This window comes from Zootoca vivipara, chromosome 5 (assembly GCF_965207765.1).
Source record: "Zootoca vivipara chromosome 5, rZooViv2.hap1.1, whole genome shotgun sequence".
Classification (NCBI taxonomy): Eukaryota; Metazoa; Chordata; class Lepidosauria; order Squamata; family Lacertidae; genus Zootoca; species Zootoca vivipara.
The window spans coordinates 87,898,123-87,911,090 of record NC_142588.1 but is presented as its reverse complement, the minus strand read 5'-3'; the positions used below and the strand labels follow the sequence as shown (position 1 = coordinate 87,911,090).

Sequence of the window (12,968 nt, the reverse complement as noted above, 5' to 3'; positions counted from 1 at the left end):
TGCATTTAATTTTTTTTTTTTATTATTTTTTGCCCATAGGAACGCATTAATTGAATTTCAATGCATTCCTATGGGAAACCGTGATTCGCTAGACAAACTTTTCATAAAACGAATTCGTCTAGCGAGGCAACCTCCGCTCGAAAAATCCTTTCGTTAAGCGGAAATTTCGTTAAGCAGGGCATTCGTTAAGTGAGGCACCACTGTATAGCAATTAAACAAATGAATAAAATAAAATATGTGGAATCAGAGAAATGTATAAGGCTTGCCATGCATATGCTATTTCACCAAGGCCACTCCTCTGTTTGAAGGGCTGTCCATCCCAAGTCCAGATTAAAGATAAGGAACCCTAAGATGGGAGAGCAGCAGTGAACCTGCTCGTCCACAGATTGTGCCTGAATCGCAGACTGGGGGAGCACACAGAAGGTCTTCCGCTTATGGGGAAATATATTGCATTCCTATTTAAATCAGAGCAATTATTTCTAAATTTGCACCTACTGTATAAATTTATATTAACTAATGCAAGCTTTACCCAACATCAAGAATCACAAAACAGAGAAACCAGTAGGAGAACACTTCAATCTCCCAGGACATTCTATACAAGATCTCAAAGTAGCTGTCTTATTGGAAAAGAACTTCAGAAATAGACTGGAAAGAGAAGTTGCTGAATTGCAACTTATTACTAAACTTAAAACCATGGAGAGACCTGGTCTAAATAGAGACATTGGATTCTTATCTCATTATACATGATAAAGCTATTTTTAGCCATCTCACCCCTTGCTTTTTCCTGGAAGACCAATTCAGTCGTCAACAGTCGTCAACAGGTTCACCACACCTATCAGCCAATCACCCATTCCCACCACCCTTCTGAGTAATACCCCTCCCCACCCTCTCACTATATATAAGGGTCTGGTGACTTCTGTTTCTGAAGACGTGTGCATGCAAATGAAAGCTCATACCAATAACAAACTTAGTTGGTCTCTAAGGTGCTACTGGAAGGATTTTTTAAATTTTGTTTTACCCAAGTCAGTGTCCACTCGTGTTGCCGTTGTTTGTGATGCATAATTGGGGCCCCCTAAACTGTACACGAGCATCAGTTGCTGCTAGGAACATGGCAAGCCAGTGCTGTTTCAGCTGAGAGTTCTTGATGGTGTTATAGATGTGGGTAAAACTAAAAAATTATTTGTGGTATGAAGGGAGAAATATAAGCTGCGAGAGAATTCTTGGACAGCCTGGCCAAGCTTGGGCCATTAAGGGAACAATAGAGAGCCACTGAGGGTCGTTAACAAGACAAGAGAACTTCTTGCCCCAGGTGAGACTGGGAACAGGGAACAGGGAAGGTTGCCAGGGTAACTGCTCTGGGGGAAGGCGAGGGGTTTCTGGGAGGAGGAAGAGATCCATCTTTGGAGTGTGCTGACTGCAGGCAGTTTATGCTGCTGCCTCTTGTAATGACTATGCCATAAGATCTGGACCCTCTCCATGCAAAGCGAAGGTGTAAAGGGGTGAATAAACCATATTTCTCAAAGCATGGCAGTCTCTGCCGTGTCTTCCATCCTCTTGCCACTGCTTGGCAGAGAGAGGGGCAGGCATCGGGCTTTTGTAAGAATATTCTAGTAGGGCCACATGCAATGAGGTACGCAGATCAGGACCCATCTTTTTGCGTTCTTATTTGAACACCTGTAGGCAAATTGTGAAATAAAATAAGTCTCGAGCTTCCTTTGTTGTTTCAATCCCAACAAGTCCCTCTGCCAAAGAGACAAGCCTTTAAAAAATCAGTTTGCCTCTTTAGCAGCAGGAACGTCATCAGCAATATCCACAAATAAGTCCCTGGCTCCATGGGGATTTTCCCCCTCTTGAGCATACACTTTGCTTCATTGGATCTTGATGGTTCCCATTTAGAGGTCACCTATAAATACTTATTATTAACTCCCATCGGTCTTGGGAGAAAATGGAGAAGTGCGCCTTTTGGGGTGAGGTCAAACGTTTGGAAGGTTGCAGCGCCTGCTGTGGCTGTGAGGGTGAGGGGATGGATACAGGAGAGACATGTTTTGTTGCATCTGGGGCAGTTGAAGAAGGCCTCCGGTTGTGTCTCACCGGTCAGCTTATTATTGCTGCATAATATTTCACCCTTTGGACATGGACATAATATTCATGCTAATGAGGTTCTGAAATCCAATTGCTAAAGAACGAAAATAGAAGGCTGAATATCACTTCAGAAAGTAAGAAGAATCTGATGGATAAGGCTGAAGGCCCATTCAGCCCAACACCCTGTTCTCACAGTGGCCATTCATCCCACAAACAGGGCTCAGGCCCTGGGCCCTTATATTCCAGATCGACCACTGAGATCACCTGCCAGAGGGGTCGTTGGTTGTTCCCCAAGTTGGTGAGGCTCATTTGACAACCAGAAGGAACTGAACCTTTTGTGTCACGGCCTCAGTCCTGTGGGACACTCGTGTCAACGGAGATTCAGTGGCCTTCTTCTGTTCCAACTTTAAAAGACCTGCTGAAAACTTTTCTGTTCTGTCAGGCTTATGCAGACAATTAAGAATACATTTTTCCATGGTAGTTATCTTATTTCTGATTTTGACTTTTTAATGTGAGTTTCACTATGTGGTTTGGGGTACATTTGTTGTGAACCACTTTGATGTTTTCTTTATGAATCAGCGGTCTATAAATATTTTTGTGAATTAATAAATCAATAAGTGGGACGTGACTATAGTAACCCTCCTTCTACTTGTGATTCCCAGTAATTGGCATTCAGAGGATTATTATTCTGATCATCCTTTATCTGATCATCCTTTGGAATCACTTATTGATTCCAAAGAAGGAGTCGCTGTCATGATGGTAAGCCATCATTGATGATAATTAGCAAACCCACTTGCTACAAGTGCCAGTGACGTCTGCACCTTCGTCAGGGGATGTTTCCCCTCACCTATTTGCTGAAGTGAAGAACGCGAGAGCTACAAGTTCCCATGAGAAGAATGTTCCTGTATTGACATGAGTGTGTCTATTATCAGTCAGTTCTACCCATGCTCAGAACTCTTGATTGGCTACTGCATCATGCTGCTCTCCCATTCATTTACACAATGTGGGATTAGATGGTTGTCTTTGGGGGGCTGAGTAGGAATTATTATTTTTATCTCTTTTGCTCACTTACTCCATACCTGAGTGGATTGAGCGGGTGAGACTAATAGTGGATCATCGAAGCCAACTGCTAGGAACCAAGGTCCCTTTGTCACCACCCCAAAGAATTTCGGAGTCAGTATTATTTCTTAAGAGCTGATGTGGTGTAGTGGTTAAGAGCGGTGGACTCGTAATCTGGTGAACTGGGTTCGCTTCCCCGCTCCTCCACATGCAGCTGCTGGGTGACCTTGGGCTAGTCACACTTCTCTGAAGTCTCTCAGCCTCACTCACCTCACAGAGTGTTTGTTGTGGGAGAGGAAGGGAAAGGAGATTGTTAGCTGCTTTGACACTCCTTAAGGCGAGTGACAGAGGGGGTATCAAGTCCAAACTCCCCCCTCATCCTCCTCTTCTTCTTCTGTTAGAGTAGACCCACTGGAGCCGACTTAGGTCAATTTACTTCAATGGGTCTGAGTAGGACTACCATTGTATCTTATGGAGACACCATTGAGACCAGACATTCTTACTCGGCTACGAGTGATCGCCAAAGAAGAAGAAAGAAGACCATTGTATCTCATCCATTGGCCACAACATTTGAATTTCCACTACATAATGCTAGTTTTAAAGATAATTTTCTTTCATTATTAGGTGCACTACTCATGAGGAAGTTTCATGTCCATAGATATTACTGGGAGCTGCAGACGAACATAGCATGGTGAAGCCATTAATTTTAATGGGTTTTATTGCTCAGGAGAAATTTGTGGTATAATATACATGAACTATATCTGTAACTTTAAACCCTGCTTCATTGTATGTCTTTATGACTGCTGGTGTGCTTTTCTTGGCATCAGTTTTCCAACTAGTGCTTCTAAAAGCTCAGCTTTAAACTAAATTTGCAAACCTTGTCAGATGTATCCAGTTCAAAGTTTATTTTTTATATTATAAATATAAGATAGCCCAATAAGATAGTATAAGATAGTACAATAGCTATTGTAGATAAAAGGAAATACATTATCTGATGCCGATACACATCTTTGTTTAACATCTGTGTGTGTGAGAGGGGGGGGGAGAGAATATAATAATGTACAGTGGTACCTCTGGTTGCGGATGGGATCCATTCCGGAGGTCCGGTCAGGTGCCGAGGTTTCCACAACCTGAGGGCCGCTTCTTTGCATGTTCAGAGCACTTCTGCGCATGTGCTCGTGGCGAAACCCGGTAAAATACTTCCAGGTTTGCCGCATGCGCATCCCTAAGTTTACGTAACCAGAAGGTTACGTAAACAGAGGTACGACTGTAATTCACTTTGGGTTGCCCTGGGAAAGATAAAGGACTAATAAATCTAATAAATAACAAATAATAAATACATATCTATAGATGGCATGCTAAGACCGAGCTCAGGGCAGCTAACGTCAGGTGTAAAAACAATTGATTAAAATACAACTTAAAAACAGGATTAAAATACTTAAAATGCAGCCTCATTTCAGTGGAAGCCCAGATCAAAAACTGTTTGGGGGGGAGAAAACGTCAAATCTTCACCAAGGCCAATGTTGATGTTGGGCAGCCCAGTCAGATGAGTAGGGTATAATTTCTTCTTCTTCTTCTTCTTCTTCTTCTTCTTCTTCTTCTTCTTCTTCTTCTTCTTCTCCTTCTCCTTCTCCTTCTCCTTCTCCTTCTCCTTCTCCTTCTCCTTCTCCTGACCAGTGTTCTGAACTCTGATTCACAAGTAAGTCCTACTGAGTTCAGGGTGGGGTATAAATGAAATTTTATTATTATTATTATTATTATTATTATTATTATTATTATTATTATCATCATCATCATCATCATATAAAAACACATGAGGCACTGAGATCAACAGGGTTTCAACATAACTCAGCTCTGAGTTGCATTGTGGTTTGTATACTTATGGGCTATAGGGAATTGTATACATTCATTACTGTTGTTGCAATATTGAAGGCTAGAAACCTTTTCTGAACTAAATTTAATTCTTTCGTTCATATATACATAAATAATTTTATTTGTATGCCACCCTTCCACAGTTCAAACCACGCTCAAGGCAGCTTACAACATGAAAAAAAGCATAACTGCAACATAACAAAAGTAGTCATGAACAGTAAATAAAATATTACGAAGAGACAACCATACCGAACAATAAAACCGAACAATATAAAATACAGGTAGAAAAAAACCCAGCAACAAACCCCCCAGCAATCCCCCGCTGTCCCAAGAGTCTGCTCAGCAGTCTCGGCCATAGCTGCCAAGTCTCCCGTTTTCCCCGGGAAACCCCCATTTTTCCAGCTGCCCCCAGCCGAAAAAATGGATTTTTTTTGTTTTTTCCCGGTTTATTCTGGCGTGGTGGCCATTTTGGAACTGGGCGGAGCATGCTCAGAAGCGACTTTTGATGCTGCTTTGCCCAGTTCCAAAATGGCTGCAGCGCGACTTCTGGTGCAGCAGCCATTTTGGAACAGGGCAGAGTAGCATCAAAAGTCACTTCTGAGCATGCTCCGCCCAGTTCCAAAATGGCGGCAGCGCTACTTCCGGTCTTCTACTTCCGGTCCAGTCCCTTATTTCTCAGGCCGGAACTTGGCAGGTATGGTCTCGGCTGTTGTAGTTGGAGTCAGTCAGGGCCCCTCTCTCCCAAGCCAGGTGAGAAAAGGTCTGCAGGCAGGGAACAAATCTTTCAGGACTTGCAGTCAAGCTCTGCGTTGAGAAGGTTTCACAAGTTAGATCTGAGGGATGTGGGTGGTGTTCTGTCTCTCTCTTGACTGAGTCTGATCAACTGAACAAAAGTGAGATAATTTCTCTTAACCTACCAGCTCTTAACCTACCAGAAAAGGGTATTGTAATGATCTAACAAGGTCTATCTATTCGACAGGAGAACCCTGGAATTAACTTTTACATAACAGCAGTAAGCAAAGATTCCCAGCTTTCCAAAATACTTAACCAAGGACAATGTTACGACTACTTGGGTTGAAAGAAAGAAAAACTGAGAAAGAAGAACATATGTTGGACTTTGGAAGATTCCACCACCACCCCAATTCAGATATGATGATGATGAAGGTTTGCCCCTAATGTGAGCTTTGTAAAGAGGGAATTATGTTTGCAAAACAGCTTTGCGGGAAGTTAGGCGAGATTTGTGCCACCAGAGGGCACTACCACTTCATCACCAACTTGTACAAAGGACAAAGGACAAGACTGACCTGGTTGTTTAACTTGCACACACTGGTTTCAGAAACAAATTTAATCACGTTGGCATCGTGGGACTTTGAGTAATGGCTCACAATATTAAGCAGCCAAGTTCAGGGCTTTGGCAAACTACGATCCAAAGCTCTTGGATTCTGATCCCTCTGCAGACTCCGGACTGCAACAATATTTTGTTCAAAGCCTCTTTTGCCCCCCGGCACACAAAGAAGAAGAAGAGGATTCTGGTGGAAATTAATCTCTTTAGAGAAGCTGTAACATGGGATCACAATAGATCCATGCAGCATAGTGCAACGTTGCTGCAATCAGATGTTGTTGGACTACAACTCCCATCATCCCCAGCTAGCTTGGACTGCAGTCAGGGATGATGGGAGTTGTAGTCCAACAACATCTCAAGACTCAGAAGGTTGAAGAAGGCTGATTATTTCTATTTTAATCTTTATTGCGGTCCATAACATGGATTCAGAATAAAATACAGATTCATACAGACAACCCCCCCCCCCCGGGAAGGGAGACCAAAGCGTTATTTGTTTAGTCATGGGTATGTTGATCTTTGATTCGTATGACTACTGAAAGAAACTTTGCCACGCCCACTGTGATATCATTGGACTAGTTGTCCAGAAGACATTTGGTATACTGTAGTAGCCTTCAGATTGACCCGGCCGATTTGCCAATAGCTTCATCATATTGTCCGCAATGCAATAAAATATTCCTCATGCAGTCGACGTCCTGAGAGCATACATAGATCCTATTTTGACAAGGGATACCTCTCAGCCTGCCGTTTAAATGGCAGACTGAGAGGTTGGTGATCTGTGCTGGGACTTGAGCAGGGAAGGTCTGTGTTCAAAAGCCCCCCAATACAAGTCAGAATCTTTTGCCCTAACCTATCTCAGTGGAGAGCGCAAAATATGGTCTGAAGCTCAACATCAAAAAAACCAAGATCATGGCCACTGGTCCCATCACCTCCTGGCAAATAGAAGGGGAAGAAATGGAGGCAGTGAGAGATTTTACTTTCTTGGGCTCCTTGATCACTGCAGATGGTGACAGCAGTCACGAAATTAAAAGACGCCTGCTTCTTGGGAGAAAAGCAATGACAAACCTAGACAGCATCTTAAAAAGCAGAGACATCACCTTGCCGACAAAGGTCCGTATAGTTAAAGCTATGGTTTTCCCAGTAGCGATGTATGGAAGTGAGAGCTGGACCATAAAGAAGGCTGATCGCCGAAGAATTGATGCTTTTGAATTATGGTGCTGGAGGAGACTCTTGAGAGTCCCATGGACTGCAAGAAGATCAAACCTATCCATTCTTAAGGAAATCAGCCCTGAGTGCTCCCTGGAAGGACAGATCGTGAAGCTGAGGCTCCAATACTTTGGCCACCTCATGAGAAGAGAAGAATCCTTGGAAAAGACCCTGATGTTGGGAAAGATTGAGGGCACTAGGAGAAGGGGACGACAGAGGACAAGATGGTTGGACAGTGTTCTCGAAGCTACGAACATGAGTTTGACCAAACTACGGGAGGCAGTGGAAGACAGGAGTGCCTGGCATGCTATGGTCCATGGGGTCACGAAGAGTCGGACACGACTAAACGACTAAACAACAACAACAAATCTCAGTGGGTACAGGGACCCAGGTGGTGCTGTGGGTTAAACCACAGAGTCTAGGGCAGGGGTCCCCAGACTTACCGGCGTTTGGGCCAGTTCCCACCGCGCCGATCGCGTGGCGGGCCGGAGGACGGGGGAGCGCGCGCCTGTGCGGGCCGGCGGGCGGGGGAGTGCGCGCCCGTGCGCATGCGCACAGGCGCTTACTGGCGAGGCGGCGCGCTTCCCGGGTGGAAAAAGCGCCGAAAATCCGTTGTGCGCATGCGCGTGGGCCTCCCCCCGACCCGGAAGTGCACCAGAAATGACTTCTTCCGGGTCGGGAGAGGCCCATACGCATGCGCAGAAAGGATTTTCGGTGCTTTTTTCCCAACCCGGAAGAGCGGTGCCGCGCTGCCAGCCGTAAGAGCGGGCGGCGGGGGCGGGCGGCGAGGGTCGTCGCGGGCCGGATTGGCAGGCTAATTGGGCCGCATCCGGCCCCCGGGCCATAGTCTGGGGACCCCTGGTCTAGGGCTTGCTGATCAGAAGGTCGGCGGTTCGAATCCCTGCGACGGGATGAGCTCCCGTTGCTCGGTCCCAGCTCCTGCCCACCTAGCAGTTCGAAATCACATCAAAGTTGTTGTTGTTGTTTAGTCGTTTAGTCGTGTCCAACTCTTCGTGACCCCATGGACCATAGCACGCCAGGCACTCCTGTCTTGCACTCACATCAAAGTGCAAGTAGATAAATAGGGACTGCTACAGCGGGAAGGTAAATGGCGTTTCTGTGCGCTGCTCTGGTTCGCCAGAAGCAGGTTTGTCATGCTGGCCATATGACCCGGAAGCTGTCTGCGGACAAATGCCAACTCCCTCGGCCTATAGAGCGAGATGAGTGCCGCAACCCCAGAGTCGGACATGACTGGACCTGATGGTCAGGGGGGCCTTTACCTTTATCTCAGTGGATGGTTTGTGAAGATGGACCCATTGCTTTGGAGGAAGTTTGGGATATAAATGAGATAAAGAGAACTCTTGGGGAAGTGCTGCATCTCAGTGGTAGAATGTCAGCTTTGCAGGCAGAGGGCCCCAGGTCCAACCCCGATCATCTCTAGGAAGTGCTAGGAAAGACCTGTGTCTGGAGCTCTGGAGAACTGCTGTCGGTCAGTGTAGACAATACTGAACTAGGTGAACCAGTGGTCTGAATTCCTGTGGTCCTTCCATGGGGAATCACAACTGTCATACAGGGTTATGCAGGATAAAACTGCGACCTCTGATAGTTATACCTTGCATGAATATGTCAAAAACCTTTATTAATTTATTAATGCCGTGTGACATGAAACTGTTGCCTCTATTCAAAACCCCAAAACAAAATATCAAACTTGTAGTTCCAGTTCAAATAGTTTATGCTTGACATTCCCTCTGAATTCATCTAATGCAGAAAAAGAACTTTCAAGTTAGCATCAGACTGAATTTGTGATGTTCCCTTAATGGTTTTGGAATGCTGAGTTTTCTGATGTCAAGTTTGTCTCCATTTATTCTTTTGCACAGAGACTGGACCAGTTTGTTCCATGAAGAAAGGAGCATGGCATTGCTGGCAGGTGATTCACATTTTCTTAAACTGCATTTTGTTTCATTTTGGTTCTCACGTCCATCATTGGGTATTTTCTTCTCTTTTCCTTTCCCCTATCCCGCTCCCCTGGCTCTCTATAGCAGTCATAGAGCAGACATGAAGAACTGCTCTTGAAAGCTGCTGTGTTGTTTTTCCCACAATGCCCTGGTGCAGCATCATTTGGGGACATTAAGAGGGATGTCAGCTCCCACCCCCAATGGTACCTGGAATGAAGCTGCTTCAGACCACACTCTGGACCACGCTTTCTGAAACAATGTGCAAAGCAAAACCCAACCATTCTTCAAAATTTGCACTTTGAATTTTGCAGTGCAGTTCTGCGGTCAAGCAATGTGTACAAAAATGCACACACTAGAATAAAATACATTAGTGAAAATATCATTTTTTAAAATGCCATATCTCAGGGGAAACTGCTTTGCAAAAGTGTGCATATTAGCCAAGGAGGCTGATAAATGTTCATGAAGACTTAAATTTAAATTTTGTTTGTTCGTTTGCAAATTGATGTAAAGATATGACTGGCCCAAGGTCACTCAGGGAGCTTCCTGGCTGAGTGGGGATTTGAACCCAAGACTACCATGTCCTAGTCCAACAGTCTAACCACTACACCACATTGGCTTACAGGAAAACCCAGTGCCAAGACAAGGTTGTGTAGAGGAATTATTGTGAAAGAAGGCTGAGGTGTGTGAATCCTGGTTACTTTAAACTTTAGAAATATGGTATCTTTCCCATGCCAGGAGAAAAAGATCTTAAAAGATGTAGAAGGAAAATGAGTAGCACGTTACTATACAACAAATAATAACATTGCACTACTCCACCGCCATCATCCGACACTGTGGAATTCAGGGACAGTTTTTACCACTCATGTAGAGAGGACTTATTTGAAGTACTGCATTAAGTTGAGGCGCAGCAAGACAAGGAGGGATGTTGACACCTTGACTGGATTCCAAAGGGCTGTGAAGATGAGAAACAAAGATCTCAACACATCCTGCGTTCTTTGCTCTGGAGCTGATGGCTACAAAACCAACCAATGTCAGGTACTTTTAAGTCTGAATGGCTTCAGCTGGAGACCCATCGAAGCCAACAGATCTTGAAAGGGCTTCACCTTGGTGCTATCATTGTGGAATAAGGTTTTGTGTGTGAGAACCACCTTCATCAGGTGCGTGGTGTTATTTACTGACATATCACATTTATACCTTGCTGCTCAACGCAGGATCTTTGTGCGGGGGAATCTGTAACCAAATCACAAATGAAGCATTCCTAGAGAGTCACAAACAGGGGACAGTGATGTCATATCCTCTAAACTTTTGTGGCAGGAGAGGGAACAATAGAAAACTTAATCTTCTTTTGTCCCAGCACACTCTTATTCTTACCTGCAATGAGTTAGGTTGTCATGGAGCTCTCCTCCAAAGGGCACACTCCATTTTGAACTATGGACTTTGGACTTTTGTAACTTTTAAGGATTATTGCCTGCCTGATTTTCATCCCTGTAGCTGTTGAATCCTGGCAATCCTTCTGATGTGAGTAAACTTTATATTTTTCTTGTTTACTTAAACAGTCTGAGAGTGATTTATTTATTTTTGTTAAGAGGGAAACCGTAGAAGGGAGAAAAGTGGTCCAACGCTGCCTAAGCATTCTTGGATATCATAATTGTTCTAGAGGGTTAGCAACCTCATCTCTAAAAGCTTCTAGAGATAAGCTGCCCACTGTTGGTGGAGTTATTCTGCTGAAATAAGTATTTGCATTCTTACACAAGTAAGAAGAGGAAGGATAATAAATAAATAAAATATCTTCGTCTAAATCAATCCAACACTTTGGTCCAGTGTTATCCCATTTTATCCACGCAAATCCCCCTTGAGACGTAGCGCTTCCTGGAGGATGGCTTTGCCAGTCTCTGTTTGTCACAATGGCTTGGTAGACATTAGAAGCAGCATGCCTCCAAATCCCACTTGCTGGGAAACAACAGGAGGCGAAGGCCATTGCCTTCATGCCTTGTCCTGCTTGTTTATCGGGGCTCTCAGCTTGTGGGGAATGTGGGTGCTGAAAGTGCTGTGACTCAGCAGGGACATAAGGTTCTTAGCTGATGACTTCCAGATCAACGTGTGATCTGGAACATAGGAGCAGCAAGAACTGCCTTATCCCAATACAGACCACTGGCCCATCTAGTGCTGTATATCTACTGAAACACACACACCAGCCATTGGCTATGCATAGGGTTCACTATGCATAGGGTTGCCATATTTCAAGAAGTAAAAGTCCAGGCACAATTTTTTGGTGCCGGTTCTTGAGCAGGTTTATGTCCAAGTTTGGATAGAATTGGACACCATTTTTATTCAAGATGGTGGACTAGCCAGGCATAGGCAAACTCGGCCCTCCAGATGTTTTGGGACTGCAACTCCCATGATCCCTAGCTAACAGGACCAGTGGTCAGGGATGATGGCAATTGTAGTCTCAAAACATCTGGAGGGCTGAGTTTGCCTATGCCTGGACTAGACCTTTCAAAACTGCACTGATTTTAACCACTGTTTGTTTGCTGGTTGAGATTCCTGAATGACCTTCAGGATTCCTTCTAGGATTCTATGATTTTTGGGTTTCTTAGGATTCCCAAGCAATGCAAGGTACAAGGCTGCTAGTACTTTAAATATTTATATCCTCCTCTTCTGTTAAAACAAAGAAGCATTCTGTAAAAACAGGAAAATAAATATTGTTAAGGCAAAAATAGAAACCTAGTAAAGAAACAAACAAAACAATAACAATAACAATCAAGTAGCAATGACCAAAATATCAATAAGCAGCAGCAGAAAACTAGAAAATCCAAAAAATCACATTAAAAAGTTTAAAACAACAGATCATACATTGTAAGTCAACAGACTGGCAAAGAAGGAGTCTGGCAGATATCTTCTGGGAGAGGATTTAATAGTCTTGGCACCACCCCCAATAGGTTCCTGTCTCTTTCATTGCTTTTTTTCATTTTCTACATCTGCAGTATGAATGCATTGGATTTTAAACGGGCCTCTCTGATAGTAGTAGTAGTTGTTGCTATTATTATTATTATTATTATTATTATTATTATTATTAATAGCCTGCCCTTCTGGCTGGGTTTTCCCAGCCACTCTGGGCGGTTCCCAACACAATTAAAAGCACAATAAGACAACAAACATTAAAAACCTCCCTAAACCTCAGATGTCTTCTAAAAGTCAGGTAGTTGTGTGTGTGTGTGTTTTATTGAAGTTTTTATCTCTACAAAATGACAGAAAGAAAGGTTTACACATATGTACATGTTAGTAAGACAAAGCATCCCCCCACCTCACACACACCCCCACCATTGGTTTGACAGATAGTTGTTTATTTCCTTGACATCTGATGGGAGGGCGTTCCACAGGGCGGGTGCCACTACTGAGAAGGCCCTCTGCCTGGTTCCCTGTAACTTTGCTTCTCACAGTGAGGGAACCACCAG

The 12,968-nt window shown here is 44.1% G+C and overlaps 1 long non-coding RNA gene across 1 annotated transcript in view; it reads left to right on the top strand.

Annotated features, from left to right (window-relative positions):
• The window catches only part of LOC148685768 (uncharacterized), a 77,623-nt gene that overhangs the window by 21,427 nt on the left and 43,228 nt on the right, over nucleotides 1–12,968 (top strand). Inside the window, exon 2 of the long non-coding RNA XR_015950074.1 lies at nucleotides 9,436–9,485. This is a non-coding gene — a long non-coding RNA (uncharacterized LOC148685768). The remainder of the gene's footprint in view (nucleotides 1–9,435; nucleotides 9,486–12,968) is intronic.